Source organism: Littorina saxatilis, linkage group LG9 (genome assembly GCF_037325665.1).
Source record: "Littorina saxatilis isolate snail1 linkage group LG9, US_GU_Lsax_2.0, whole genome shotgun sequence".
Lineage (NCBI taxonomy): Eukaryota > Metazoa > Mollusca > Gastropoda > Littorinimorpha > Littorinidae > Littorina > Littorina saxatilis.
Window position 1 is genome coordinate 45,492,041 of NC_090253.1, and position 27,217 is coordinate 45,519,257.

At 43.9% G+C, this 27,217-nt stretch overlaps 1 protein-coding gene and 1 pseudogene across 1 annotated transcript in view; both read left to right on the forward strand.

The window, feature by feature from the left end:
* The window catches only part of LOC138976223 (centromere protein M-like), a 145,342-nt gene that overhangs the window by 25,707 nt on the left and 92,418 nt on the right, over positions 1–27,217 (forward strand). The window lies entirely within an intron of this gene.
* LOC138977435 (uncharacterized) lies at positions 14,792–17,669 on the forward strand (annotated as a pseudogene).

A 27,217-nucleotide genomic window follows, 5' to 3' on the forward strand; every position in this document is an offset into this window, starting at 1 on the left:
AGAAGAAGAAGAAGAATGGTTACAGCTGAATTTGGAGGTATCAGTCAAATTGGGCAACTTAATCCACAATAATACGCACTCCCGCTTCCAAGATGAAAACGTGAATGCCTGTGGATCTGGTTGCTCAGTTGATTAAACACTTTGCTTCTGACCTTCGAGAGTCACTTGTTTGAATCCAGGCAAGGACAGACGCGGGTAAACTGTATGTAGAGACAAAGAGACGGTATCAATGTCATAATTATAACCCCTTGTCACCGCCTTGGCTCGTGAAATACCTGGGTTATTGTGCCAGAAGTGCAGGTCATTAATCGATGTCACCTTAACAAAATTTACCTCAAAAGTGCGACTCTTGTTTTCGTTTTGTACTTTTATTTTGCCGCTAGCCTGTACGAAAGTTAAAATGTTAACACTTTCAACACGCTTTATTTTGATGGCCCTAATAAGTAAACTAAAGGTAGAAGAAAATTCGTCTGTCGCCTCTCCTTTCATATCCAGGTACCGAGACACCTGGCAGTGGGCGGACGGTTCAATGGCGTTCTACGGAAACGCTCAAGGCAGACCTGGCCCCAGATGTGGCCATTTCAATCCTAGTGTCTACAACCAAGTCAGGATGTATCATTTCTGCAATGAGCGCGAGGAGTTTCACTACCTCTGCGAGATGGCTGAGACTGTAAAAGCTGCGGCAGAGATGGCCGAAGGCTTGGATCCTACCATTGAACTGGCTGCTCTTTCCGAGGTGACGCTGAGCGTTCCTTTTGTCACGTGTCCGGGAGGTCACCTGACGCATGCTTTCATGGCATGTGACGTAGCTAGCGCGTGTTGGGCCGATCACTATGGTAACGCCGAAAGCGAGTTTTTGGGAGTTCCCTCGCGTGAGTCATGTCCGGTCCCCGTGACGTCACTCCATATGACGTCACTGCCTGCTATGTTCACTTGCAGCGCGGGGTCCCAGCGCGTGCTGTACAGCTTGGTGTGTGACCACCGTCAGCAGTGTGCGGACGGCAGTGATGAGACTTTCTGTGTCTATGCTCCGTGTTCCGGCTCCACCCCGTTACAGTGTGCTACATCCACCCAGGTACAGCGAGAGAGAGAGAGAGAGAGAGAGAGAGAGAGAGAGAAGGGGGGAGAGGGGGAGAGAGAGAGGGGGGAGAGAGAGAGGGGGAGAGAGAGAGGGAGAGAGAGAGAGAGAGATATGAAAATGGCAACCTGGTTGACCACGTGTTTCATAGTCATGCAGAATGTATTCGGTAAAAGAGAGGGAGAGAGAGAGTGAGAGATAGACAGAGAGAGAGAGAGAGAGAGAGATAGTATCCATGTCAGAACGTATGCATCTCACTTGTCTCTAGAAAACAGATATATATATATAGTTGCAAGCTCGTCAATCAAAATCAACTTTGTCAGATGTGTTGCTTTATCCGCAGTGTGTAGAACATGACGCCTACTGCAACAAGCAACAACAGTGCGTTGACGGCACAGACGAAGCGGACTGCCACAACCTTGAAATTATCATCGAGATGGCCAACGCGCCTCCCCCTGCCTATATTAGCTATAGACTGTACGACAAGGGGGATCGCAAAATCAGTTTTCAAGCTGAACCAATTCCTACGTCGAATGGTGACGTGAACGGTACATTGCAGTGTGATCACACTCACTTTCAGTGCCAGGGGAACGGGTACTGTTTGCCCGTGTACATGCGCTGTAACGGGGTGGCGGACTGCCCAGGTGGCGAGGACGAAGAGGGGTGTGAAAAAGCCACCTGTCCCGGGTACTATCGCTGCAGGGGGTCCAGGGTGTGTCTGCACTGGATGTCCGTGTGTGACCATGTCTTCCACTGTCCTCAGCAGGACGACGAGCTGTACTGTCACCCCGTGACGTGTCCCGACAGCTGCACGTGTCACGGGCTGGCCTTCACGTGCAACACGACTTTCCAGGCCGCAGAGTACTCTGACCTTCGCTATCTGGACGCAGCGGGCAGTAGCATGCGTGTTGGTCAATTGTCCAACAACACTATGCTCATTCATCTGGGCCTCAGCCGTTGTGGAGTTAACAATGTGGATAATTTTACATTTCCCAATTTACGTAGTTTAGATCTGACCGATAATGTTATCAGTTCTGTCGAGGTTTTTCAATTGCTCGGACTGGGAAACTTACAGGTGTTGATTCTTTCTAGGAATCCTATAACGTCCATCTTTTCTGCTAGCCCTAACCTGACTCTGACCTTGCCTCAGGTTGAACTGTTGGATATATCCGGAGTGACACTCGATACCGTGGATTTCAGTCAATTTGTCCCTTTTCCGAATTTACAAACTCTGAATCTTTCACACAGCAACGTACGTAGAATGCGTCGAAGCGACAACGAATCTCTTCAAAACATCCGGGTTCTTGATCTTCGCGGCTGTCACGTGACCCATTTTCAGTATGACGTCATGCTGGGTTTTGAGGCGTTAGAGAGGGTGCACGCCGAGAGCTACAAGTTGTGTTGTCCGTCTATTCTGCCCACGGGGTTCAATCCTACAGACTGCCAAGCACCCACAGACCCTGTGTCCTCCTGTGATCGTCTGTTGTCATCGTCTGTTCACAGAGTTCTGCTGCCTCTCTGCTGCTGTTTGGCATTACTGGGAAATGCGGCCATTTTCATCAATAACGTCCTTGCAATCAGAAAAAATGCATTGACTGCGACAGGAGTGTTTACCACGCATCTCGCTGTAGGCGACGCTGTGATGGGTGTGTGTATTGCTGTGTTTGCTGTTGCAGACAAGCTTCACCAGGGGAGCTATGTGTTGGCAGACACTGCCTGGAGACACGGTGTTGCTTGCAGAACGGTCTCCATCTTATTCCTGCTGTCATCTCAGCTGACTGTCTCCTTTGTCGTTCTGCTCACCTTCGACAGGATGCTCCCTTTGTCATCCAAAACCCACATGTTTTCGTTCAAGCCGGTACATGCTCATGTGATGTGCATGGTGGTTTGGGCGGTGTGTGTGCTTGTCGCGACCTTACCCTTGCTGCCTCTAGCGACATCTGGGGAACTCTTTAGTCAGACAGCGCTCTGCATTCCCCTGCCCGTGACGCTGGAACAGGTGGCACAGCTAGAGGAAGCAACCTTCGTCGTCTTCGTTGTTGTTTTCAACCTTGTCCTGATGTTGTTGGCCGCAGTTGGGCTGACGTGTATTTCTATCAGACTTCCGAACACGACAGCGCTGAGTGACACCAAGACCCTGCATAGCCCACCCAACAAGATCACAACCGCTGATAACAGTAATATTCGCGGTACAACCCTACCCGTTCCCATCAATGACAATGCCCAGGGCTCTTCTAATACCACAGATACCAACAGGAGAATGCAAGACCCCGACGCCACCCTGTCTTTCAGTTACAACATATCAAGCTACACTGCCGATACCAACACAGATAATCGCAACTTACTCAGACAAGCAACGGCAAGCACAATCGTTGAAAGTTCAGGAGCCAGCAGGAGCACTAGCCAAGTCGTTCAGCACATCCCGAGTTCTCCCGCCAACACCACTCCTACCACCACACATATTCCTGACTCAGCAAGCGCTGCTATGACAACCAACACTAACAAGAGCCTCCAACAGTCTAGCCCTACAAGGTGGACTCCCACAGGCCAGGACGTCAGTCTCGCCAGGCGAGTCTTCTCCTCGTGTATGCTGAGCGTGGTGTGCTGGCTGTCGCTGAGCCTCCTGACAGTGCTGGCGTGGCGAGGGTCCTCTCTGCCTGCTGGTGTGTACGTGCACATCGTGGTGTTGGCCCTGCCAATCACCTCGGCGCTCCGCCCCTTTCTGCACGCGCTGGGGGTGAGGGGAGAGAACAGGAGGAGGGAGAGGGCGGAGAGGTGGATGGTCTACATCGCGGCACAGCGACGACAGAAGGGAAGACACTGAGGACGACGTGTTTCAATCAATCAATCAATATGAAGCTTATATAGCGCGTATTCCGTGGGTACAGTTCTAAGCGCTTGTCGAGAAGAATACTCAGCTAATCAGCTTTCTTGTTTGGTTTAGTTGGTTTGCTTCCTGTTTGTGTGTGTTGGTGTTGTCTGTTTGGTCAGCTGCTGTTGTAGCTGTAGTGACTAGTGTTTGTTAGTCTTGATGGGTTTGTTTGTTTGTCTGTTTGCTGGGAAAGGCGGGGACTAATTGGTATGGATACATGAATAAAACAATTAAGCGTCTGTCTTTCAAATGTACTCGTAAGTAGGTGTTCTCGTACTTCTGGTCTTTGTCAAGTTTTCTTGTTCTGCTTCACACTCACCAACAAGGAACATAAGTAATATTCAACGACACGACTCACATAGCTGGTAGAACGGCCAATGTGTTGATCAATTGATTGATATCAAATTCATTCACTGGGCGAAAAGTGGCGTTTTGTATCTTACAAAATTACTCAAAATCCCAACAAAACTTTCAATGGGTTTATTACATTTTGGAGTTCACGACAACGCCAGATTTTGATTGGATTTTGTTGAAGTTATTGATGCGAAATTGCCTGGAATTTCAGCGCGTTTTGCGACGGTCAAAACATCATGTTAAACCATGTTACAGCATGTCTGTAACATGCAAAAATGCCAAGTTTTGATGGCATTAAAGCTTTGGTTTAACGCCAAGTAACATCATGTTATCGTAGACTTAACTTGCAAAACTGCTTGTTTTGGTGGTGTTGCAGCTTGCTTGTAATGTGATTAACATCATGTTATTGGAACATTTTAATAATAAATTTTCATTTGATTAATATACTTACCCAATTCTCATAAATGCATTGACCTCAATCTCACATCCTAGATGTCGAAAAACTACTCAAATTACCTGCCCTTGCAAGGGTGGTAACCAAGCTAAAAGCAGACGCCATAGCCGTTGCTATGCCCTGTACCGCCTGGTTACCCATCACCCACCGCGCACCACGTGAGCGCCGGCATCCGGAATAATCATTCTCGACTTTCGACGACACACGTAAGACGTGCGGAATTTGACTGCTCACTTGGCTTTCCCTAGCCCTCGTCTTTTTGATGATTCGGGCCCGTGGGAGCCTTTACCTGTTTGCCTTTTGGTGAGACCTGTCCTGTTTGTCTCCCCTCCTTTTGTGTTTTGACACAACTGCTGTTCTTTTGTTGTTGTTGTTGTTGTTGTTGTTGTTGTTGTTGTTGTTGTTGTTGTTTATAATATAATCATTGTAACATCAACACTCAGTAATAACCAATATTACAACACAATCACTTTTTCATCAGAACTCACTCACATACTATTAAACCCTGGTATATGGACACTTGCATTTGTACTTTGCATGGGAAAGCAGCCTGAATTTCAGGTGAACTTTAATAAAAGAAGATTTAGATATCTGTATGTTGCTCCAGATGCATGTTTTAATAAATAATAATGACATTCAGGAAAGTAAAAGGACTGTTGAAATTTGCTGTTGTAAAATGTCTGATGATTAGGGTTCTGTTGCACATTTAGTGAATTGACTGTACCAATTGCTGTTATAATTTACACCCAATCAGTGCATCCACATGATATTATGTAGCTTAAATTAAAGAAAATGTTTTGATGTGTTCAGTCGGGGAATTCCGGTTCTTCAGGACCCAAGGACGGGAAGGACGAGCAGGGACACAAGGGATCAAGTTCCAGGAACGACATCACGTGTTTCTACTGTGGCAAGCGGGGCCACGTCAAGAAGGACTGCCTTAAACGGCAATCTGACCAGAAGGGCGTGCATTTTGTTGCCAGCGAAGAGTTTCGGGACGCCACGAGCATTTGTGGTATTCCGCAACTGTGCGTTCCTTGCTCCAGGAAACACTTCCAGCCGTATTGTCAAGTCTACGTCAACGGGGTGAAGGGCGAAGGTCTGCGAGACACTGGGACAGACATGATTGTGGTCCGGGCAAGTTTGGTTCCGGCAAAGGCCTACACAGGCAACAGTTTAAGGGTGAGAATGGCCGAGGCATCTCACGCTTGCGACTTGAACACAGCCGTGATCAAGGTCGTAACACCGTTGTTCACGGGGACCATTGTGGCCGTCGTCATAGACGATCCTCCATGCGACCTGCTCATTGGGAACCGTGTCCAGTTTGTGGACGGCGTCATCAGGGAGGTTTATGCTTGGCGCTGGTGGACAATATTCACTTTTTTGGCCAAAAACGCCAGTTTTGGCCAAAAAAGTCAAAGATTTGGCCAAAAAACCCACACATCTGGCCAAATAAAATAGATTTGGCTAAAACTTTTTTTTGGCCAAAACTTTCTATGTAAAAGTTTTGGCCAAAACTGTTTTTGTTAGCTAAAACGGGAGATTTGGCCAAACTTCTGCCATAAAAAGATTTGGCCAAAAAAAGATTTGGCCAAACAAAAAAGATTTGGCCAAATCTTCACTTTTTTGGCCAAATCTTTTTTGTTTGGCCAAATCTTTTTTTGGCCAAATCTTTTGTATTTGCTGGCGCTGGTGGACAATATTCACTTTTTTGGCCAAATCTTTTTTTGGCCAAAACTTTGCTTTTTTGGCCAAAACTTTGCTTTTTTGGCCAAAACCGCCAGTTTTGGCCAAAAAAGTGTGTTTTTGGCCAAAAAAGTGAATATTGTCCACCAGCGCCAAGCAGCTTGGCGCTGGTGGACAATATTCACTTTTTTGGCCAAAAACGCACTTTTTTGGCCAAAACTGGTGGTTTTGGCCAAAACTATACTTTTTTGGCCAAAACTTTGCTTTTTTGACCAAAAATGTACGTTTTTGGCCAAAAAAGTGTGTTTTTGGCCAAAAAAGTGAATATTGTCCACCAGCGCCAAGCAGCTTAGCACTGGTGGACAATATTCACTTTTTTGGCCAAAAACGCACTTTGTTGGCCAAAACTGGCGTTTTTGGCCAAAACTATACTTTTTTGGCCAAAACGTAGCTTTTTTGGCCAAAATTGTACGTTTTTGGCCAAAAAAGTGTGTTTTTGGCCAAAAAAGTGAATATTGTCCACCAGCGCCAAGCAGCTTGGCGCTGGTGGACAGTATTCACTTTTTTGGCCAAAAAGGCACTTTTTTTGCCAAAACTGGCGGTTTTGGCCAAAACTATACTTTTTTGGCCAAAACTTTGCTTTTTTGGCCAAAACTGGCGGTTTTGGCCAAAACTGGCGGTTTTGGCCAAAACTGGCGGTTTTGGCCAAAACTATACTTTTTTGGCCAAAACGTCTCCAACCCAAATGAATCTCACTGTTACCTGGCAAAGGGAGAACGGGACCAATCAAGAACTGCTTCTCATTTAGCTTCAGTGTCTGGTGCCGGATCGAAAATGGCGTCCGCGGCAGGAGAACGTGATGTGTTCTTACAACGCGTAGAAAGGGAAGTAAACTATTGTGTGAGAGTTGGGAAATGTTCCGACGTTGACAAAAGGTTAGTCACGAAGTAGTCTAGTTCTCATTTGCCGAATATAGCTTGTTGTGTTCGAGTGGGTAAATCACTAGTGTACTAAATCTAGGCTAAATCAGTGTGCAGACGGTTGGAAGTCATGAATCATATCAGCCTATTATAGACGTAGTGAAAGAAAGTGAGCTTGTTTGACCTAAATTTATAAAGCTTACAAGCTCACGGAACAGGCTGCAGTCAGTCTCGGGTTCCTACGAATCCTAGTAGCCTAATGCTAATGATAATAATAACAGCAGGGCCGGACCCAGGGGGGGGGGGGGGGGGGGTTCCAGGGGTTCCGGAACCCCACCCCTGGAAAAAGCATGTACCTTGCTTTGAGTGTTGTTTTTTTATTATTTTTTTTTTAATTAAATTTTGTGTGCGTCTCTAACAAATTTATTCAATGTGAAATCCGATGAGAAAAAGGTACCCCCCCCCCCCCCCCACCAAAACAATGCTGCTCTTAACCCTCAAAACAAGGCCCAGAATGCACCAGATTGCACAGATTTTAACCGTTTTTCAAAAATGTTCCGCCCCCGGACCTCCCTAGTTCGCGCGCCTGCTTTGCAGGCGCGCGCTTGTGGCTTCGCCACTTCGCTGATTTGCCCCCCCAAAAAAGGAGGAACCCCCCCTTACAACTCATTTGGTCCGGCCCTGAACAGTAGACCTATTTGTAATGCTCTTATCTTATCATAATCATAATCGGCAAGCGCCAAAGTAATCACTGCTGCTGATTGTGGGCAATAAATAATGGAATGACAAGACATGGTGCTCAGAGTCACCGTGACCGTTACGCAACGATCATACGATGGTAATACTGAATTACGGTAATTACAGATTAAGAAAATCCAAGGTTCTTTTATATGATTGCTGTCATTCTTCAAAGCTTTGTGGAACTGAACTGACTTCGCAGTTTTGTCAAGCCATAGAGTATACTACAGTGTTTTAGATCCTAAAAAATGTGAGGGTATTCATACCTCCTGAGTCAAATTGTAAAGGGTATTCATACCTCCAGCTTGATTTTCTAAAGGGTACAACCTGATTCGCGACAAGTTAGACTAGTACTTTGTAGTTTTTGCTTCATTAATTTGTATGCAAGTTTGCTTCGAACAGACAACTTCAAAAAATGCGGAACGTACGTATAATTAGGTACGTTGCGCAAGTTGCGATAACCTCCATGACCGTACCTCCACTGATAAATTTCTTTACGTTTTCAGACCTCTTCCAAGAAAAGTCAATACGTGATCAGACACTCATTTATGTGATTTTGGAGGCCAAGAGGTATAATACCTCCATACGTACGTGATCTAAAACACTGATACTAGTATACTACACTAAATGTACTCTGTAGTCAAGCAGAACATTTTTCGTCTGCTGTCGAACTATAGTGAGACACCGATTTTGATTGATCTCCGAAGTAAACAGAACGGACTCGCGGCCCAATCAAAATCGGCGTCTCATTGTGGCTTGCCTAGCAGCAAAATGGCGTCGTCGATTGCTTTGGTTGGAAGTTTCTTGTCTTGTCTTTCCCTTCCTCAGTTCCTGCCCACAATCAGCTTCAGTGATTACTTTGGCACGTTCTGTTTCTGTTTTGTTGCGCTGCAGTGTCTGTGAGGGAATTCTGTTACTCTGTCTCATTTCTCTGTGTTGTTCGTCTTGTGAGTTGTGTTGTAATATTGTGTAATGTGTTGTGACACACTATGTCTGTGCTACTGGCACAGTATCAGAGTATTGACTGAGTAAATTTATACATTCAGTGCAAAAGATTTATAATTTGAGTACTGTATATAAATGTGTTGTAATATATGCTAACATGTAGAAGTAAAGTGTGCAGCATACATGTAATTACATGAATTGTTATGGATTACTTCAGTGCTTGTACATGTATGTAAGCACGAAAACATCAACATACATGTAGTATGTACACATATTGATGTAAGCACTAAAACATCAACCGCACACACACACCGAGAATGAGGCAGGGCGAGTGCATCCCAGGTAGGCAGACTTGATTACGTGTTTTTTTCAGGGACTATTTGAAGGAGGAGGTTTGACAGTGATGGATGTGGGAGGGTCCGAGGTGATTGACTGAGCTACCCGACCTGACCCTGTGTGTTATTATCTGTAGGACTCCCAATTATTGTATGGATAGGAGTGCGTGCTGTTTACTGCACAAGTCAGTCGACTGGCCTGTGGTCAGCCGTGACTGGGTGAGTTCAAAACTGGCATGGTTTTAGACAGCACAGCGGATGTTACTGCTTCAAGTTCAAAATTCGGTCACACACTGATCGATTGAACACTGGGTCAGTCACCCGAAGGATATGGGATTTTCGAGCCCCATGTGATGTCAAATGAACCGATATATGTCTAAGATAAGCGCATTATAAATACTGTAATATAAATAATTATATTATATATTAAAGGAGTATGAATATTACCCTGTTCATGAGGAATGGGATTTTAAGTTTGTTTTGTTTTTGTTTTTCAGACTAGCTGAACTTGCAAAGCTTGTCAGCAAGTCGGGGGCAGCAGGAAATGGCCTCATCACAAAATCTGAATGTGAACGCTTGCTGTCAAAGCTGGAGGGAGTTCACAAGGAGATATTTGACGTCACAGAAGGTATGATTTTGTGACCTTTGATTGGGTGAGATTGGCAGCCTCCATAATCCTTTCCCTCCCTCTGAGTCTCTTCGGGAAATGTTTCTGAAATTTTGGGGCATGCCTAACAAACAAAAATACAATAAGTAAATTAATACAAGCAACATTTATACATTCATTCATTCATTTAATATATTGCTTAACGTCTAGACTTGATCGTTGGCTGAGCGTTTGGTTTATGATGTTTTACAGATACAAGTGCCAAACAGTTCGAAATTGGAACAACAAGGACTGGTCACTGTGGCCGTCCAGCATTCGACATAACGAAAAAGAACCTGGAGTTCTTGCTGAATTGTGATATGGATCTTACGGACATAGCAAGGTGCCTTGGGGTTCATCAGCGGACGCGCCATGCAAAGTAAGATTTTTGACATGTGTGCATAAGTTTGGGGCTTTCTTTTAGTGCAGTCACCTAGTCCTTAAGCAATAAACCATAATCCCATATTATACATGAATATATCTGTCCCATCTAGGAATTTAATTCAAACCACAGTTTGATAACTATATTTGGCCGCTAAAAAAACTTGTTTTTGTTTTTAATTTATTAGCCAATTTTCATGAAAAGTTGTATGCAGGTACAGTTTTGTATCTTGATAAAGAATATATATCAATTGAAAGTGACAATTTTAACCCGGAGGAAGTGCCTTTTGCGTTCCCTGAATCACCCTATTCCGCCCGATACACACCTTGTCACGCACTTTCACTTTCGCGATCAAACGGAGTGACCCGTACAAGTATGTAGTACTTTGAAATAAAAGCACGGTGAGGAAGAAAACGTCTGTTTTAAATCCGAAGCTATAAAGTCATCAGAAAACCATGCACAAAGCACACCATGATTGGCAATTAAAACCTGCAAATTTGACCTTCCTTGTATTTTTTTCCATCACTCTGTCGTTGGAGATACATTTCTGTGATTGTACAGAAGCTATTCGTGTCCCTGTGAATTGATCCTGGCTTTCCCTTTACATACAAACTTTAGGAACCATCTTCCACCTACGCTGATAATTTAAAATAATGAAAACTCATCGGAACTCTTTGTCGATTAACAATCCTTGGGCATTATCTTGAGGCAAAACAGGAAGTTGGCTTCCCTTAAATTTCTTAGTAGCCACATTAACCTTTGCCGTGCTTCCTGGGTTCACCTGTACCCAGAGACACACTAAAATCATTGTAACTCTGGAACCATTAAAGGTATCGTTTTGAAATTTTAAGTATCTCTCACACACCTAATTTGCTCTCTGTCTGCAAATTTTTAGTGTGTACATGACAAAACATCAGAATTAATTGATTATGATAATTTACATAAACACTACCGATGGCGCGGGTTCACACATACCCATACTTTTAAAGAGTAGTAGTGATTGTAACTATCCCTCTGCCGACGGCGCGGGTTCTGCTACACCCATAATTACCAAAGCGGCGGAACAGTGTCTGTCTGCCTGTTTGTCTCCAAGAGACTGTCTGTCTCTCTGTTTGTCTGTCCGTATCTCTCTGTCTGTATGTCTGTTGTCAGTTGCTCTATCTGACTGTCTGTCTATCTGACTGTCTGTCTCTGTCTCTCTCTCTGTCTGTCTCTCTCTGTCTGTCTCTCTCTCTGTCTCTCTCTCTTAGTCTCTCTCTCTGTCTCTCTCTCTTAGTCTCTCTCTGTCTCTCTTTCTTAGTCTCTCTCTCTCTCTTTCTTAGTCTCTCTCTCTCTCTTTCTTAGTCTCTCTCTCTCTTAGTCTCTCTCTCTCTCTTTCTTAGTCTCTCGCTCTCTCTCTTTCTTAGTCTCTCTCTCTCTTTCTTAGTCTCTCTCTCTCTCTTTTTTAGTCTCTCTCTCTCTCTTTCTTAGTCTCTCTCTCTCTCTCTCTTAGTCTCTCTCTCTCTCTTTCTTAGTCTCTCTCTCTCTCTTAGTCTCTCTCTCTTTCTTAGTCTCTCTTTCTCTCTCTCTTTCTTAGTCTCTCTCTCTCTCTTTCTTAGTCTCTCTCTCTCTTTTTTAGTCTCTCTCTCTCTCTTTCTTAGTCTCTCTCTCTCTGTCTTAGTCTCTCTCTCTCTTTCTTAGTCTCTCTCTCTCTCTCTAGCTCTTTCTTAGTCTGTCTCTCTCTTTCTTAGTCTCTCTCTCTCTTTCTTAGTCTCTCTCTCTCTCTCTCTTTTAGTCTCTCTCTCTCTCTTTCTTAGTCTCTCTCTCTCTCTTTCTTAGTCTCTCTCTCTCTTTCTTAGTCTCTCTCTCTTTCTTAGTCTCTCTCTCTCTTTCTTAGTCTCTCTCTCTCTCTTTCTTAGTCTCTCTCTCTCTCTTTCTTAGTCTCTCTCTCTCTTTCTTAGTCTCTCTCTCTCTCTCTTAGTCTCTCTCTCTCTTTCTTAGTCTCTCTCTCTCTTTCTTAGTCTCTCTCTCTCTCTTAGTCTCTCTTTCTCTCTCTTAGTCTCTCTCTCTCTCTTTCTTATAGTCTCTCTCTCTCTCTTTCTTAGTCTCTCTCTCTTTCTTAGTCTCTCTCTCTCTCTCTCTCTCTCTCTCTCTCTTAGTCTCTCTCTCTCTCTTTCTTAGTCTCTCTCTCTCTCTCTTTCTTTGTCTCTCTCTCTCTTAGTCTCTCTCTCTTTCTTAGTCTCCCTCTCTCTCTTTCTTAGTCTCTCTCTCTCTCTTTCTTAGTCTCTCTCTCTCTTTCTTAGTCTCTCTCTCTCTCTTTCTTAGTCTCTCTCTCTCTTTCTTAGTCTCTCTCTCTCTCTCTCTCTCTTTCTTAGTCTCTCTCTCTCTCTCTTTATTTGTCTCTCTCTCTATCTTTCTTAGTCTCTCTCTCTCTCCCTTTCTTAGTATCTCTCTCACTCTCTCTCTTTCTTAGTCTCTCTCTCTCTCTCTTTCTTAGTCTCTCTCTCTTTCTTAGTCTCTCTCTCTCTCTGTTTCTTAGTTTCTCTCTCTTTCTTAGTCTCTCTCTCTCTCTCTTTCTTAGTCTCTCTCTCTTTCTTAGTCTCTCTCTCTCTCTTTCTTAGTCTCCCTCTCTCTCTTTCTTAGTCTCTCTCTCTCTCTTTCTTAGTCTCTCACTCTCTTTCTTAGACTCTCTCTCTCTCTTTCTTAGTCTCTCTCTCTCTCTGTTTCTTAGTCTCTCTCTCTCTTTCTTAGTCTCTCTCTCTCTCTCTTTCTTAGTCTCTCTCTCTCTTTCTTAGTCTCTCTCTCTCTCTCTCTCTCTCTCTCTCTCTTTCTTAGTCTCTCAGTCTCTCTCAGTCTCTCCCTCCCCCTCTCCCTCCCCCTCTCCCTCCCCTGCAAGAGGTCGGTGAAGGGAGAAACTCGATGCAACCACTGAAGTAGCGCTGTGGGTTTCCCTGAACCCACCCCGTCGTTAGAGAAATAAACGGTAAAAACCCTCTTTCAAATGTATGGGTTCAGACAAACCCGCATCGTCGTTAGAGGAATAAACGGTAAAAACCCTCTTTCAAATGTATGGGTTCAGACAAACCCGCATCGTCGGGAGTGTGTAGTCAAAAGCGGCATCCGGCAAAGGTTAAACATTTCAGGACATCGCTGCATAAGAAAGAAAAAAAAAAGAAAAAAAAATCAACACCAAATGTTGCATGATGGTGTATGGTGACAAGGCCTAAAAAAAGATACATATTGACTTGACCTTGCTTCAAGGTCAAGGTCACAGAGTCCATAAATGTTGTCTAAAAAAGTCATTTTTCACATTTTTCCAATTTTCTGCCAAGTGTTTGAGAATGGTGACCTAACCTATATATGGTATATAGGCCTAACTAAGCCCTTTCATTTGATACCTATTTGGTTGACCTTGGTTCAAAGTCAAGGTCACAGTAGTCGCTCAAAGTTGGATATTATACATACTTTGAAGTGACCTTGATCCTGAACTATGGAAGATAACTCTTTCAAATTGTATAATTATGTGGGGCATATGTTATACTTTCTTAATGAGCAACATTTGTTTACATATCATCAAGGTCAAGGTCACTTTGACCCCTCTGAAATAAGACCAAAACAGGTCAGTAAACCTCTTAAAGTGACCATGTCTTTTGGTAGAAAGTGCTACTAAGCACTATTGTGCTGTATTGATGTAAAAGTCTTGCATTATGTGGCCTTGGATGACCTTGGGTCAAGGTCACAAGTATTTTGGTGAGGGAAAATGTAAAAACATGTTCTTAGTGTATGTCATTATCATGTTCATCCATTTGACCTTGAAGGTCACATGAAGGTCAAGGTCATACAGAGGTTAAGGTCAAGCATATGAGTCGTATGGGCTTTGCCCTTCTTGTTAAGGCGTGTTTTCAAGCCCAGATGGGAATTTTAAGGCGTGAAGTTCACGCCTTCTCTGAAATTCTAGGGAGTGATTCTGAGGCTCTAAGGCGTTAAAAGCCGCTATTTTCCAATTATTTGCCAATTTTCATGAAAACTTGCATGCACTGATGACTGAGCCCGGTAGCTCAGTTGGTAGAGCACTGGACTTGTGATCGAAAGGTCGCTGGATCGAATCCGGGCCGGGACGGACACGGGTCAACTTTATGTGCAGACCCAGAGACGGAAGCCATGTCCCACCCCCGTGTCATCACAATGGCACGTAAAAGACCTTGGTCATTCTGCCATAAGTGCAGGTGGCTGAATACACCTAAACACGCAGACACCTGGGTAGCGCGACTCCGTTGCTGCTAGCTTTCCACTGGGAGGAAGCGACCCGAATTTCCCAGCGATGGGACAATAAAGTAATGAAAATGAAAAATGAAAATGAAAAATGAAAAAATGAAATGAAAAATGAAAAAAAATGATGCAGGCAGTTTTGTATCCTCATAAAAGATATATCAGTTTTAAGTAAATAATGAAATATTGTGTGGGAAAACCCGTTATTTTTCAGAACATGGAGGTTTAGCGCAAGCGGTCTTTATCCTTATTGTCGATGCTAAATCATTTTGTTTTTACCCCTAAATTGATATACATGTAATGTGGTTCAGGGTATTTGTCATAATTTCATCTGCATATAATAATGTCTAAAAAGTATCCTGTCTTCATGTGCTCTGCTTCATTGAAAATAACGTATGGCTATTTTTGTTTTCATTTCAGGAAGTTGGGTATTGTCTTACACAGACGTTATAGTTCTCGAGAAGAGATTGACGAAGCTGTGCAGACACTGACGGCAAACAGACACATTGGCGCAAACAGCATCATGGTTCGCCTCCGACAGATGGGGCTGCACTGTAGCAGGGAAATGGTGCGTGATGCCTGCCGCAGGGTGGACCCAGAGGGAGTTGCCTTGAGGGCTCTGCTGAGGCACAATATCGTACGGCGAACATACAGAGTTGAACACCCCAACGCTCTGTGGCACGTGGATGGAAACCATAAACTGATCAGGTACGTTTGTGAGTCTAGTGAAAAAAGAGGTGGTGGTTCTTGTGTTCATCATTATGTGATTTTTTACTCACCCGTGTCGTCCGGCATCCGTAAATATATTTAGCGTTGATTTTTCTCGGCCACTAATAAATATGCCTATCAACACCAAATGTGGCATGATGGTGTATAGTGACAGGCCTAAAAAAACATACATAGTGACTTGGCCATGATTCAAGGTCAAGGTCACAGGGTTAAAAAGATGTCTAAAAAGCAGTAATTTTTTCCCATATTTCCAATTTTCTTCCAAGTTATTGAGAATGGCGACTTTACTTATAATATATGGTATACTCCTGGACAAAAGTCTGTGCCTATGGCAACTTATCTCTGTAACTTTTCTCTGTAAAAAAAATTCATGGAAATACACTCCTGGATAGTCGCGGGTTCCTTCTTTTGATTAGGTTCTTCTTCTACTACTAGGTTAGTTGTAGTCATCTTACCCTACCCCCCCCCCACATACCCCCCCACCCCCACCACATACCCCCCCCCCCCCACCACATACCCCCCCCCTACCCCCCCCCCCCCCCCCACGTTTGCCTTTGATTGTGGATTCCTTGCGAATCGCTTTGGTTTAGTGAACATGTATTAGAGTCTGAATGTTTATGTTTGACTTGCATTGTACGATATGATTGTTCGTTGAATGTCTGGATAAGTTAGTCTTGTTTGCTTCGTCTTATGTGTATGTATGTATGTATTTTGTCGCGCGCCTTGAGCATTGGCGCCTTATAAATCTTCACATTATTATTATCATTATTATTTGTTGTTTGTTTCAGATGGCCTATCGTCATTCATGGGGGAATTGACGGGTTCTCCAGAACTGTTGTTTTTTTTGGCTGCGTCTGACAACAACAAGGCGGCAACAGTTTTGGAACAATTTAAAGTTGCTGAGAGCCATTTTGGCCTTCCAACTAGATTAAGAATAGATCGAGGGGTAGAAAATGTTCAGATGGCGCAGTACATGGCAATGAAGAGAGCAGACGTGGTTAATCCTGTGCTTCGTGGCAAATCTTGTCACAACCAACGGATTGAACGGTTGTGGGTTGACGTGTGGAAGAATGTCACTAATATGTACAAAGACATGTTTCTTCTGATGGAAATGAATGGTGATCTGAACATTTTGGATGCACGATGCTTGTGGGCTTTCAAATTTGTGTTCTTGCCCAGATTGAATGCGTCATTAGCAGCATTTCAGCAACAGTTGAACCACCATGGTCTCTCCACTGAACATGGCAAGTCACCCTCAAATCTTTTTGTGACTGGGGTGCTCAGGGTTGCAAACAGCTCGAGTGTTGCCATTCGTGAACTGTTTGAAGGAGAAGATGATGTGTTGAGTGGTGAAAATGCTGAGACAAGTGGCGATGATGAAGTGTTGGCTGTTGAAGTGCCGACAGAGGGGGATGCTGAGGATACCACACAGGATCATTCTTGTCCTGTGTCAGTTGCTGTGGTCCAGCGTGTGCGTGAAGAGATTGATCCTTTGGAACGCAAAGATGATGTTTTGTATGGGCAGACCGTTTTTCGAAAGGTCATTTCTTTGTTGGATTAAAAGGACTGTCATTACACATTTTCAACGCCAAATCTTACCAGTTTTTCTAACACTGTAACAGCACGGTGTGTTGGCATCAACATAGCGTAAATCAGTCGCTGTGAAGGCTGTTGAGGGTCAAAGTGACTTTAGCTGTGTGTCAAGAACTAAGAGTGTTAGTTTGTGTCTCCATTCATGTCTGGTGTACTCCTCTGCCTGCGAACGCTGTCATCATCGCAGTCACTCACTTCGTTAGCATCTTCGTTGTCATCATGCAGCATTTTTGTTACCGACTTCGCCACTACTCATCTTACATTCATCATCGTCTGCATCGCTGTCTCCATCATCATCAGGGTCGCTAATCATAATGAAAATGTCTTCACTTACTAATTTGATGCATATAGTATCATACTATAGCAGCTCTTAAATGTTCTATTTAATTAATATTTTTTTGATTATCAGTTTGTGCCCAAACTGTTAGCACAAAAATAGTGTCCTAACATGCTAATGTAATTTTCATCATCCATGTTTGTGTCTGATTCATGAGTGGGTGTTGAAAGCAGAATGAAAAAAAATGAGCAAGGAAGATAATTAATTATTAATTTCATTTTCTTGTGAAAGTGAACACACTGGTTGATGGATATGATGAGCATGCATGAATGGGTGTTCTACTGTCTGGCTCAAGTTTGCAGTGTTTTAATTGAATACTCAGATTAATGTAACAGTAATTTACTTCCACAATAAAAACATGTTTACTTTGTACTGTGTCAAAATGAGACTGGAGAGAGAGCGTGCGAGATGAGAGAAAATGAGCGTATGGGCACGAGATTCTTCAAACAATGTGTCTGCAGAAATTTAAATTGGTCGTTGAAACTTTAGCTCCAGGGGTCAATCTTGAGATTAACACAAATCTGCAGACACATTGTTTTCAATTAATTTTCAGTAGAATGTTGGTAAAAATGTTAATTGTTATGCTGCATTGAAACGTAATTGGTGCAATTTTGGGCCTCAACAATGAGAGCGAAAATTTTAGTCACTTTTTATTTTCTGTAATCTTATGCCCGAGATGTGTGAAGAGAGTAAAACTAAAAGAAAACCAAAGGAAATAAAGACAAAATATAGACAACAAAAAGTTAAAAGAACAAGGCGGTAAAAAAAAAACCAATGTCTAAAAAGGACACACAACAACAAAAAAAACCACCATTGTTTCTTTCAATTTAATACACATTGTAACGCACACATAAAACAAATCTTGCATCTACACATTTTTCTTGCAGAGATGGCGTCCATTTCGATACTCAGCTCGTACAAATGGCACTCTTGTGCTTTTCTCTCTGACTGGGTCAGTCAATGTGTATTTAATATTACACCCAACATTTTCAAAATGTATAAAACTAATTATCTTCCCTTGTCGAAATGTGCTTGTATGCGGTAATAAGACAGAATACAGTCGTCTCCGCTTAGCTCGTCCCTCTCGGGACCGAAAAATTCGCGACGAGCTAACCGGCCGACGAGCTAAGCAGCGGACGAGGTAAACGGAGTCCAATTTCCCTGGGGGATATGCTGCGACGAGCTATCCGGCGAATTCGTCCAGACCAATATTAAAAGCACATAAACACTTATAAACGGGTGTATCAGGTTCTGAGATAACTATCAATCTAGTAGATCATCCTCGAATAGCCCTTTGTTCACAACATGACATTTTACCGTGTCTACAAACCAGAAGTAATCCTTTCATCACCATGGAGTAGGAGCTATGATGTGCAATGGTCAAATGACGAATTTCTGTTCATAGACTCGGTAAGATGTTGATAGAGTTTATATTCGTTTCGCATATTGGGTTTGTAACATGTGTTACTATGAAAATAACAGAGAGATAGGCAGAAGAGGGAGAGAGAGAGAGAGAGAGAGAGATGTAAACCATGAAACAGAAAGCACATTTCTTGGGATTTTTTTTATTAAATCCAAAAATAAGCAGTCCAATGAGAAGAATTTTAAATGAAAAACCAAGTAAACACGGCGCCAGAAAAAAGTTAAACACACACAAACACACACGCAAAAAAAGCACTAACTCATTTGCGTGCTTACATACACACACACACAAAACACACACACACCATTTTCAAAAACATGCACATCAACAAAAAATCTGCGAAAGTTTTGTGTGTACATTGTACCTACTAATAAGTGGGAGAAAATTGAAACAAAGTAGCAAAATCAGATAAACAGCGCATGTTTTCTTCTTCAATTCGAAAAGTCTGGCAGTTTATGGAACGTTCTTTTGTTACTGTCATCCTGTCAGAAGACGTCATCGCTGACGACACAATGTCGTTATGACGAGCTATCCGGCGTAAATGACGTCACACCATGCCTTGGGACTGGAAAGTTTGGTCGAGCAAAGCGGCGGACGAGCTAACCGGCGGACGAGCTAACCAGCTTAATTTTACAGATACAAAGAAGGACGTCAGCCCGGGGAAAAAATATGGCGACGAGCTAAACGGCGGACGAGCTAAGCGGGGTCGAGCTAAGTGGAGTCGAGTGTAGTTCAAAAAAGAGAAACAGCCCTGCACATAGCCTATAGGCCTACACACACACTGACTCAGTAACTTCACAAGAACATGCACGTCGTGACAAGAAATAGGCCTATAGCAGTCACCTATCATATATATACAGGTTAAATGTAGCTTTCTGGGCTTTTATTCTTTCAGTCGTAATAGAGTTTTTGTAAAAAGACAGTACACTATTACGACTGAAAGAATAAAAGCCCAGAAAGCTACATTTACCCTATATACATCGATATCGTCTTTAACTGCACCAGCAGTACAAATGCTGAAAGGTTGAAATTTGACTTGAAACGTGATGGACTGCACGACAGTGCGACATGATCGCAGACGACATGATCAGTCATGTCACCGCTGGTTTAATTTTGCAAGATATTTTGAGTAAAGGCAACATTTTCTTACTTTTGCAAGGCAACCAGTGCCGGTACGTTACTGTACATGTATGCCAACGCAGACACTCCAAACTTTAATCTAAAAGTCGTTGCAATCGGAAGCTGAATCCTGAAAGTTTACATGCATGGCTTGAATCGTCCCAGTGATGGCTGATGCCCGATTCATTCATAACTTCATTGCAAAACAGTGTGCGAAACATCCAGCGGTTGCACTTCTTATTTCAGTTAGATCTAGGACAACTTATTGAGCAGCAAATGTAGCAGCGCTCCCAATCTCTGCACTGCTGGTTCCTCTTCGAATAGCTTCCATTTCATTCCGGAAGACTGAAGCCATATATCTTGCTCTCCTTCCCCCTCAACTACGCCGGGAAATAATCTTTGGGAGTCACATGACCACGGTGGTCCAATCATATACCTCGAGACAGATCAGTCCTGCGCATTTTGGGTTAGAGATCTTTTGGCCAAAACTTTGCTTTTTTGGCCAAAACTGGCGTTTTTGGCCAAAACTATACGTTTTTGGCCAAAACTATACTTTTTTGGCCAAAACTTTGCTTTTTGGGCCAAAACTGGCGTTTTTGGCCAAAACTATACTTTTTTGGCCAAAACTATACTTTTTTGGCCAAAACTTTGCTTTTTTGGCCAAAACTAGCGGTTTTGGCCAAAACTAGCGTTTTTGGCCAAAACTATTTTTTTTGGCCAAAACTATACTTTTTTGGCCAAAACTTTGCTTTTTTGGCCAAAACTGGCGTTTTTGGCCAAAACTGGCGTTTTTGGCCAAAACTATACTTTTTTGGCCAAAACTTTGCTTTTTTTAGCCAAAACTGGCGTTTTTGGCCAAAAAAACGAATATTGTCCATCAGCGCCAAGGGGTACTCAAAGATTTGGCAAAAAAAAAGTTTTGGCCAAAACTTTTTTTTTGGCCAAAACTTTGAGTGCAAAGTTTTGGCCAAAAAAATATTTGCCAAATCTAAAACATTTGGCCAAAAAAGTGAAGATTTGGCCAAATGTTTTAGATTTGGCCAAATATTTTTTTGGCCAAAACTTTTGCACTCAAAGTTTTGGCCAAAACATGTTTTTGGCCAAAAACACACTTTTTTGGACAAAAATGTACGGTTTTGGCCAAAAAAGTGTGTTTTTGGCCAAAAAAGTGAATAATGTCCACCAGCGCCAAGGATAGAGGTTCCCGTCTATCGGACTCCCGACGTCATTTCTGTACTCACGCGGGCACAGGCGGAACGAGAGACCCAACCTCTCAAACCCTTACCTGCTGCACAAGCAGCCCTGGGATACGTGACCCCCGTGCTTCTCGCGAAGGCTCAGGACACTGACCCGACATTAGCAACTCCTCGGTCAAGCTCAGCGGGAAACATGGGAGGTCAAAGTTTCTCAGGGAGAAGAAGTTGCTTTACCGGGAGAAGAAGTTCAGCAACAGGGAAGGATCTTTCAAACAGGTTGTGGATCTGGTTTGACCTTCTATTTCATAAGAGAGAAAACAAAACTGGACTTAATGTATATAAAACAAAAATCAATATGATCACTGAGTGATAGTGTTGAGGAAAAGAGTTTCGCGAGGGTGTCATGGCAACAGTACACGATTCGATTCTTGGGGGTCACTTGGGCACCAAGAAGACCACGGACCGTGTGTGGCGCCACTTCTATTGGCCAGGCATCTGCACGGATGTCCGACGGTTTTGTGCGTCGTGTGACAAATGCCAGAAGGTGGTTGCCAAGGGAAGGGTGAGGAAGGTCCCCTTAGAGAAGATGCCACTCATCGACGAACCCTTTCGTCGGGTGGCAGTGGACATCATCGTGCCCATCTTGCCTGCGTCTGAGGACGGAAACAGATACATTTTGACCATGGTGGACTACGCCACCCGATATCCAGGGGCCATCCCTCTGAAGTCTATCGAAGCCACGCAAGTGGCTGAGGCACTGGTGTCACAAAGATGTGGGTATGATATTTGTGATGTGCAACCACGTCGTGTTTTTAACCTCCCTAAATATTGAAGTGCGATGCGTTGGGGACAGGAGTAGCGTTATCACGGGTTTCGTGTGTTGCACGAGAAAACCATAGTTTGACATGAGTTGTGTTTATGAGAAATGTAGCTGGTCTGAGGTTTAATAACGTCACAGCGTTTAAGATTTTCAACCGAGAAGGTTGTCAGCGCGTGTCGGTCTTGTTCGGGGAACAAGTACTCTTTCAAGAGACGGGTCTCTTTAGGTAAATGATTTACTATGTTGTATATTATTGACTAGAATGAATACCCGCTTCGCCGGGTAGAAGTACTTTGAGCCGTACGCCGGCTTCGCCGGGTCCGAACAATGGACCCGCCAAGCTTAGGCCCCTCCCAGATTCGTGGAATGGGAACAGCACGAAAATGATTCAGTGGCCATAATGCCATTCCTGACCATATCGAGTCCCATCCTTGTCGACGAATGTAACCGTGTTAATCACCTTTGGAGGCGAACTCCACTCAAACAGGACTGAGCAAGTTAGAGCTTATCTCTAAGCCCTTTTGAACTGTTATGGCTTCTCAAAGGAAGGCCAGTACATAAAATTACACAAAAGCCGCCAGACCACATCACAAACAGAACTGAACAATGCACAGGTGTTGCTCACATAGAGACACATACACACACACACACACACAAACACAGAGAAGCCGTATCTATAGAGAGATAGATGACAGTGTATTTTTCGCGTGGCTATAAATTGATTCGACCTTTGCACTTTTACAGTGAGGATAATTTACGGGTCCAATTTACGTTCTGGACACTGCGGTGACCTTCTAAAAATAGCAGAAACGCCGGGAATATCCGAAGATGCCCCCTTCATTCAATAGTGCACCATACGAAGGAAGGGAGGTAAACGCTGAAAACATGGAGAAGATGAGAAGATAAGGAAGAGTTACTTATAATGGTGAAATGAACACAAAAACCAAATTCGGTTCAGCGCTGCGTGCTGAGAGCACGTGTTGAAATATCTCATCGATGATATTGTGTACGGGGTGTAGCTGAATACGGTGTCCAAATTTGAAAAAGATCCACCGAGAACTTTGGCTTTGGTGTGTCGGTATGGGGGCCCGGGTAGCTGAGGTGGAACCAAAATAGCTGAGGTGGAACCAAAATCGGTTCAGCGCTGCGCGCTGAGAGCACGTATTGAAATATCGACCAAGTTGTGTCCTCTACCGGGTCTACCTGAATATGCCCACCAAATTTGAAGCAGATCCATCGAGAACTTTGGCCGTGCATCGCGAACTCACAGATACACAGACACACACACAGACACACAGACACAAGTCGTATATATATATATATATATTATTGAAGTTGGAATACATAGCTGGCATGTAAAGGTTAGTGTATACAAAGTGCACTAAAATCTAGTGTGAAGTTTTGAGAGAATTCTTGTTGTGATTGTGTTTTGGTTTTCGTTGGTAAATTCTTGAACATAATTGCTGTTACGCATTTATGTTATGTTTAAGACAGTGATACTATGTGTGGTAGTGTCAGTGATGGATTAAGTGATTCATGGATGAAGTATAGCTGGATTTTGTCTGTGGACGGAATGTGAATGTAGAATGAACGAGAGAGATGTTTACATGACTTTAAATTAGGAAGAGGAGATGGTTTAAGAGAATGTGTACTAAGACTTAGGTTAATTCTTCAGGGGTTTCCATGACGAGGGCTCATGAGGCGTGAACGAGGGACGGTCCTCACACGGAAGAGGCGTAACGATGGTGAAGAGAGAGACCACATCGGCGCTGATGGCTAGACGGAGGGGTATCCAGGGGTCGACACTAACTTATTTGGCCTGGGGCCACACTGGCCCCGGAGATGAAAATTGCTGGGGCGGAAAACAAAAATCTGGGGCCCATTCTTATTCATGCTAAGTATATATATACCTTCAGAATCCCCACTTTTTTCAAGTGGTTCTCCGCTATAAGATCTGCACGGGCGACAATGCATTGTCTGTTTTTCTTCATCGTACTGAAGCCAGGGACATTCTTTCAACCATTTGACATTGAAATTACGACAGCGCTTTTGGCTGAATCGATCTCCTTTTTTCGTTTCTCTCCACCCTGTTCTTCATCTTCATTTCCATGTCGTTTTACACCAGGGATGTGTCGCCACATTTTGCGTTTGGCATTTGAAGGCGATACTTATCTCTCACGCTAAAGAGCGCAATCTTGGAGTTAATTCCCTTGCGGCATTGTCTTTCGACGATTTCAATGTGTGTGTTTTCTTGACTGCGGCATTGATCGTAACGCAAATTTCAGTGACGACTTTGACTGGCGATTTTTAGTGATTGGCTCTGGCATTAGAAATTTCGGTTTGTCATTGTTGGAATTTATCCTGGGGCGGAGTGGGCCCCAAGCTTCGGTAATGTTTGGGGCGGAACACAAAACTCTGGGGCGTTCCGCCCCCCGCCCCCGCTAGTGTCGAACCCTGGTATCCATCATCACCGGTCGTATAGACGACGGTTCGTTTCGTTAATGGCGGAAGTGTTTCTCGGGGAGAAACGTGAAAGGTGAAAGTGTTTCTCAGGGAGAAATGTGAAAGGTGCATTTGGCATCTAGAAATGTGTTTCTGGGAATTCATCGTCTGCGTGGAATCAGCGGCACAAGGTGGTGTAAATGGTGACATGCAGTGAGCCGTGATACGAACTCGTGAATGTCTGTCAGCACTTTATCTTGCGCGTAAATCTATCTTTGAGAAAGTATCTTTATACTATGTATTTACATGCATTGAGTGAATGCTATATATGTGTGTGTGCTGTGTGTTCGAGAAGTTGATTCGTATTGATGTATTTGAAGTGAAGAATATTTGATATGTTTTGGTGAGGAAATAATAAGTCTGCATCCTCCCAAAATTCTGTGTTTGGAGTGTTTGGGTGTGAAGATTGAAGTCAGTATAATAAGACAGGGCAGGACACGTTTACAGAAAAGAAATCCTTTATTCACACTACAATCCACTTCATGACAACTGGTCACCATGTGGTCCCGGTTGGGAATTCCATCAGAGGTTCTCATGGACAGAGGCACTCAGTTCACGGGAGGAGTGATGGCAGAGGCAGCACGACTGCTATCGCTCTAGCAGCATTTTACTACTCCCTACCATGCTCAGTGCAACGGACTGGTGGAAAGGTTCAATGGTACCTTGAAAACCATGCTGAGGAAACTAGCTCACGAGAAACCACGCACGTGGGATAGGTACATCCCAGCACTGCTTTTCGCTTACCGCGAGGTTCCTCAGGAGAGCTTGGGTTTTTCTCCAAGAAAGGCAAACACACCAAGGAGAGGTATGCAGTCTGCTGTTGGCTTGTTTAATCAAGCGGAATGCCTTGGCCACTGCATCCACCAGACTAGGTAACTTGAGACTTGTCGGTCACTGAAAATAGGCTCCGCCTATACCCATAGGTATTTTGTTTTGACATGTGCAAGTTATCCAGAGAGGGTGAATACAGCGAATGAAATTGTTTTGAGCGCTCTAGCGCCGCTAGTTTCAGAACTGAAGGTGTTCCATATTAGGAGCCGGTCCATATTAGGAGCCCTTCCCCTATATGCGTTTTTATCTGTTATCTTTTCCGTGCCACAACATCTCCATGGATACCGTCTCAGAGTTGCGCATAATGTTGACCCGTGTCCATCCCAGCCTGGGTTCGAACCAGGATCGTCCTAAGGTCACGAGTCCAGTACCGTGGCTTTGCCAACTATGCACGAGAAAGTTATCAACCGAGTGGGAGCCAGCGGGGGGGTCGGAGTGGTTGAAATTGAGGTTTCATGTTTGTGATGTTAACTTACTGTGCCTTTAACCAATCCGACCCCGCAGCTGGCTCCCACCCGGTCGGTAACTTGGTCCTACACCTTAGCCAAGGGACTCTAATATGACGCTTGAATTATCAAAAAAACGACGGCTTATTTCCGCCGTTGCCTCTTCGCGGTCAACTACCGCTTCTAAAGGCCGAGGGTCGGGTATAAAAGCAGAGCGGCGCGTGGCACTTCAGACTAATGTCCAACCCTTTTCACGAAACGAGCTCTCACTTGAAATATTATTTTCAAAAATACTCTGTCTATACCAAACTCAAAAGCACCATTTTTGTCAGGCAAACATTTCAAGGTGTACACCATACATGCACCCCAAAAAGTGTGTATAATAAGCCCTGGATAACGTACTTTCAGAAAAAAATTCACTCACCAAATTTGAATTCAAAATCAAACGGCTGTCAGTCGTGGTGGACTGGGCGGAGCTGAAGACACGAGAAAGATAATGTCCACGCACCGCTCATTCCTTTACGGCACACACACCCGCAACACAACGTTTACCAGATGTTGCCTGACCCCAAAGTTCCGGTCACTCCGCGCAATTGCAGCCGCGGCATGGATGCTACATGACACCACTGGCTAATCTGCCTGAGCAGAGTGAAACACTTTCAATGATCGTTCTGTAATTAATAAAACCTTTCAAAGATAGTCTGCACTTTTCGAATGTTAGTTTGGTTTATATTACTTTTTGGCTCACGTAAGTGTAGCCTATGCGATCGTAACTTTGTCTGTCTGTGCGTGCGTGCGTGTGTGTGTATGTCTGTGGTAGAAACTTTAACATTTGACTGAACACCGAAATACTAATTTTACCTGGTAAGTACAGGGGCGGATCAGTTGCTTTGTAAGGGGGGGGCACTTTGAATCGAAAGTGAATGTGATGGGCGCGAAGCGCCCGAATTTGCTAGGGGGGGTCCGGGGGCATGCCCCCCCCCGGAAAAAATGTTTGTCCAAAGAAGCAAAATGGTGCCATCTGGTGCCATTTGAACTTAGAAATGGTCATAGAATCAGCATAGAAAAATCTTTTTTTTTCTTCTTTTTTTTTTCGGGGGGGGGGGCACGTGTTCCCTGTGCCCCCCCCCCCCCCTCGTCCGCCCCTGAGTAAGCAGGAGACGAGCCAGAAAAGAAGTTAAAGCAGAGGGTGGACAGTTTGTAGTCAATGCGGGCTTGAATAGGTAACCAGTGCAGTGTGTGAAGAAGTGGTTTTGCGTGATCTCGTTTTCGTGCTTTCAGAATGAGGCGTGCTGCCGCGCCGAGTTTTGGACTTTTTGTAGTTTATGCAGGTGGACAGCCAGAGAGAAGAGAGTTGCAGTAATCAAGTTTAGAAAGAACAAAGGCACAGCAGGGGCGGATCAGTAGCTTTGTAAGGGGGGGGGCACTTTAAAATGATAGTGAATGTGATGGGCGCGAAGCACCCGAATTTGCTAGGGGGGTCCGGGGGCATGCTCCCCCGGAAAAAATTTTTTTCCCAAAGAAGCAAAATGGTGCCATCTGGTGCCATTTGAACTTAGAAATGGT